The sequence below is a fragment of the Oryctolagus cuniculus genome, chromosome X, assembly GCF_964237555.1.
Source record: "Oryctolagus cuniculus chromosome X, mOryCun1.1, whole genome shotgun sequence".
Taxonomy (NCBI): domain Eukaryota; kingdom Metazoa; phylum Chordata; class Mammalia; order Lagomorpha; family Leporidae; genus Oryctolagus; species Oryctolagus cuniculus.
In genome coordinates, this window is record NC_091453.1 from 27884986 (window position 1) to 27890535 (window position 5550).

The window sequence follows — 5550 nt, forward strand, 5'->3', positions numbered from 1 at the left end:
CTTTGTGTATGTATACACACATACATATTATATCCTAATTAAATCATGCCATTTTCTATGTAAAAATTAGTAAATTTTTCCATTGTTCTAACAAGTTACATGAGGATGGTTGATGTCTAAAGCAATAGATTTATTTATTTATTTATTATTTTTGACAGGCAGAGTGGGCAGTGAGAGAGAGAGAGACAGAGAGAAAGGTCTTCCTTTACCATTGGTTCACCCCACAATGGCCGCTGCGGCCGGCATGCTGTAGCTGGCGCACCGCGCTGATCTGAAGCCAGGAGCCGGGTGCTTCCTCCTGGTCTCCCATGCAGGTTTAGGGCCCAATGACTTGGGCCATCCTCCACTGCACTCCCAGGCCACTGCAGAGAGCTGGACTGGAAGAGGAGCAACTGGAATAGAATCTGGCGTCCCAACCGGGACTAGAACCTGGGGTGCTGACACCGCAGGTGGAGGATTAGCCTAGTGTGCCGCGGCGCCGGCCTAAAGCAATAGATTTATTTACCTCACAGTTTTGGAGGTTCAAGAGCATCTCACTGACAATTGCTCAGCTCTCATGAAGGCCTCTCTGACTGTGTCATATGGCAGATGGCAACATGTGGGAGTGCAAGTGAGAGGAATCACGTTTTTAGACAGAAAGCCAGAGGGTGGGGGCGGGGCCAATATTGCTCTTTCAGAACTCACTCTTTAGGGAATTAACTGGAGTCTCATGAGAATCATTTTATCCCTTCTGAGGATGGTACCCCCTAATGACCCAGTCACCTCATAATAGGACCTCCTTTGCTAAAAAATGTATTTAAAAAACCTATATTCGTAGTTTCTAAAATACTGACCCCAGACCACTTTCTTGCTACATGTGTACCAAGGAAAAGAAAAGGCAAAGAATCACTGTCACCCATATAAAAGTAATACTTGTCTAATATTCTTTAACAATGTATGTTTTATAATCCTCACATCTCAATGAAGGTGACAATGTGATAAAATACAAATATTTATTGAATGGTTGATTTTGTTTTCCTCACCATTAATGCCCACAAGTTACTTGTTATAAGCCCTCTCTTGTTTGGATTCCTCCAATGCCTAGCCCATGCTTTCCCTCTTAATATTTGGGTACAATACCCGTTGCCCTGTGGTTTATGATCAATCCCCGTATATGAGAAGTTGAATCACTTCATGGGAGACAATGGGACACTCATCCTCATTGCAGCCTATCATTTCTGTGTTGGAGACCTGATTGCTCAGACAGTAAGTTGGCTTGTTTTGGCACATGGGAAGTTCTACAGGGGATGCTTCTCTCTCTGCTTTAGCCTTGGTGCATTTCTTTGACTTCTAGGCTTTTGCTTTCTTCTCTTTGGGTGTTCTTGAGGTGATGCCATTGTGATCATGATTATTAGATGCATTCTCTGAATTCTGATTGCTGTGCTGTTGCTGGGACCTCTTGTTATTTGGCTTTTTGTGTGTGTGTGTGTGTGTGAAATTGTCTTATTCTTTGACTTACCTTGACCGTCTTTCCCACTTTTGACAGTGGTGCCATTGATCCACTGATGTGCTTCAAAGGGTTCCACATGATTGTCTACCTGTCTGACCCAGTTTTCCATCAGCTCCAGCATCTGATTCATGATCTGGAACTCCTCATCACCTAGTTACTGGCTGCCAATCAGACGTTCTGAATGCAGTGTAGCACTTGCTTCTTCTGGATACCATCACTCTCGTGTTGTGACTTCTTGTAATATTCATCCAATCCTTCAGGATTTAGTTAGGTTCAACCAAATAAATTCCAGTGATAGTCCTGTTGGACTGCAGGCACCACGGCTCAGTCTCAGCTGCACTGGGAAAGGAGTTCCATCCTCTTAAAGGGTCTCCCATTATAACACCAATATAACACCAAGGATCCAGCTTCCTGCACATGGACTTTGTGGGGACAAGCCACATTTAAACCATAGCAGTGATCTTTAATTTATTTAGTAAACATGTATTTATTGAATGCTTGTTATGTGACAGACATCGTTCGAAGTGCTGTTCTATTTTAAAAAAACACAAAAATCCCTGTCCTTAATGAAACTTACTTTATGTTGGTAGAGAAATTTAATAAACAAAATAAATAATTAAGAGCTACATAATTTTAGATATAAATTAAACATCAATCTAGTATAGACAAAGCAGAGAAAGGAGATATATAATGTCAGGTGGCAAGTGTGTTGACATTTTAGACGGGGTGGCATCCCTGAAAAGATGACTTTTGCATAAGGATTTGAAGGAAGCAAAAGACTCCGTTATATGCGTATAAGGGGAGAGCCTATCAGGCTTCAGGAACAGCTGGGATAAACACTCTAAGGCTAGAGTGGGTGGTCATATTTGGAGAAGGGCAAGAAGGTAACTTTGACAAGGGTCAAAAGGAGAATGGGAGCCCTGGAGATGAGCGCCCATCTTATGGGCAGCTAGACTATCTAGCACCTTGGAGAATATTTTAAGTATTTTTAGGTTTTATCTTGACTTTAGAGGGTTTTGAGCAAAGGAATTGTCATTTGATTTAAGCTTTAATGATATCTTTTTGAGTTCTGTGTTGAAAAATAGACCGCAACAGGGTATAGGTTAAAGTAGGGAGAGCTGCTAGTCGATGTGATGCTTACATTTATGTGACTGGATTAAGGGATGTCCAGATAGCTTGCAAAATATTGTTTGGGGGAGTGTCTGTGAGGATGTTTATGGGAAAGATTGGTATTTGAATCATTAGATTGAGAAAAGAAAATCTGCCCTCATCAATGTGGCAGACGTCACCCCATATTCTGAGGACCAAATGAAACAAAAAAAGCCCAAGAAGAATAAATTATTTTCTCTCTTTTTGAGCAGGAATATCGGTCTTCTCCTGCTCTTCAACATTGGCATTTCTGGTTCGTGGGTCATCAGACTCCAGCTGAATTATACTGTAAGCTTTCCTGGGTCTCCAGCTTGCAACTGCCAGATTTGGGAATTATTGACCTCTGTAATTTTGTCAACCAAGTCATAGAGATGAGATCTCATATGTGTGTGCACGAATATTTATATATCCTACTAGTTCTATTTCTTTGTACAACCCTGACTAATGCAGATGAGTTGCTAGATATCTTTTATTTGGCCTTTCCGATCTATTCTCTACCCTTTTTCTGTTCGATACCCTGGGAAGCTGACCTGTGCGGCCACTTGCCTCCGGTTTCCACTGGCTTCAGCCAATGGGGAACAACAGAATATTGGAGAGAGACAGAGAGAAGACTGAAGCCTGGCCATTTATTCCATCCATTCCTCTGGCTCTTTCCTTGCTGATTCACTGCAGGTTGGCCACGTCCTCTTCCTAAGGCCACAGCTCCTGTCAGGTAGTCCTTCCCCCTTTGGGACTCTGGTAATTGCTCTCTTATTTGCTCCTTTATACATAACAGTGGGTTTGACACCTCGCTGATGTGAGTCTCAGTGATTCAGCACTCCTTATTAGTCTTCATAACCCTGGCTATACCTTTGTAAGAATCATCCCTTAATGAATCTCTCATCAGTTACTCCTCCAGTGTGCCATCTGTTTCCTGTTGGGACCCTGACTCTTTTGATTATTTATTGCTGCATAAAAATTACCTTAGAACTTAAAAGCTTAAAACAACCACAATCATTGATTTACTCATAATTTTGCAACTTGGACAAGTCTTGGTGGGATGACTTGTCTTTATAGCAGTTAGGGTGGCTGGGGATGAAGGATCTACTTCCAAGATGCTCATTTAAATGACAGGCAAGTTGGTGCTGGCTGTCATCTGGGAGCTAAGCCAGGGCTGTTTGGCTGGGGGCTGGGGGTTTGGTTCTTCTCTAATTGGGCTGTTAGGCATTCTACATAGTGCAGAGGTTGGGCTCCAAGAAGCAGGAAGCAGAAGCCATCAGTCATCCTGTTCTTAAAAAAATATTTATTTTATTTATTTGAAAACCAAAGTTATGAAGATAGAGGAGGAGAGAGCGATATCTTCTATCTGCTGTTTCACTCCCCCAATGAGTACAAGATCCAGGGCTGGGCCAGGCTGAAGGAAGGAGGCTGAACTCCATCTGGGTCTCCCATGTGAGTGGCAGAGGCCCAAGTACCTGGGCCATCTTTTGCTGCTTTGTTAGGCACATTAGCAGGGAGCTTGATAGGAAACAGAGCAGCCAGGGCTTGAACAGGTGCTCATCTGGGGTGCTAATGTCAAAGGAAATAGACTAACTTGCTATGCCATAACACCAACCTCTGACAGTTTTCTCAAAGGCTAGATTTGGAACTTGCACTCACTACTTCTTAATTTTTTGCACTATTTGTACGTGCAGTTCGTTAAAGCAGTCAGAGGCCAATCTTATATTTGGCGGAAAGAGAAAGGCACAGTGAATTTATGGCCATCTTTAATGCACCACACCGATTGAGACAAGGACTACTGCTGTAATCCAGGTGAGGGAGGCTAATGTCTTGAACCAGGATGATGGTGGTGAGGATAGTGAAAAGTGGTTGGGTCCTAGTTATGTTTCGAAGAAAGATGCTGGGTTTTGCAGATGGGATATGAAGTGTGAAAGGGAAAAAGAGGAATTGTGTTAATCTGTGTCTTCTGGGAAGCAGATAAGCCCCTTATTATTATTATTTCCTGCGTAAAAAAGAAACAGGGAAAGAGCCAAGGAAAGCTGAGAGGACCATCAGACTGCAATGGAATTTTACTTTGATGAAGGGGAGAGGGAAAGTTGCGGGGGGGGGGGGGGAGGGGTGTATGAAGTGTCCAAGACTACCATGTAATCTAAGGACAGCTTTGCAAAACCTTTGGAGGATTCTTGAGGCCAACTTGGCCAACGAAAGAGTCCTATGTCTCCCAGGAATGTGCCTGTCTTAGTGTCCCTGGCACACTCAATTATTGGTGTGGAGCAGCCCACGGATGAGATGACCTCAATGTGAATGCAGTAATGGATTTCACGCACAGCATCTGGGGCCTTTGGCCAATTATACTCCCTGTGTGGGAGGTCTGTGAGGCACATTGTCACAGCTACTTCAGTGGTCAAGGACAACTTTAAGGTTTTATTTATTTATTTTTAATCTCAGCAGCTGTAAGGATGACAATGCCTTGGCTGAGCTAGGAAAGCCCGTAGGAAGAGCTGGTTTGAGGAGGAATATTAGAAGTTGAATTCTGACAATGTTAAGTTTGAGATATTAGGCATCCCCATAGAAGTATCAAATATACAACTGTATCAACCTGCCTTGACTTCAGGGGATTCACTCATGTTGTAAATAATAAATTAGTAAGATAATAATTAGTAAGACTCTTAGTGTTAAGAAAAATCTCTTCTCGATGAAATTATTATTACTGTAATATTAGTGCCCAATTGAGCAAAACAACACACATTTATATCAAATTTTGGTAAATAATATAAGGATTATTACACATGAAAGTAAAATTTTGTTAGAGATGCATCTCTTTATAATCTATATCTATAGGTGAGTATTATTTATTGCTAGAAAGAGAGTTCAGCATCAAATTATATTCCCATTTTTCATACCTATAGGTCTGAGTACTAAGACACTTTGTT

General features: G+C 42.0%; 1 pseudogene; it reads right to left on the minus strand.

Annotated features, from left to right (window-relative positions):
* Nucleotides 1–1038: 1038 nt before the first annotated feature.
* LOC100344352 (inhibitor of growth protein 1-like) lies at nt 1039–1735 on the minus strand (annotated as a pseudogene).
* Nucleotides 1736–5550: the final 3815 nt, after the last annotated feature.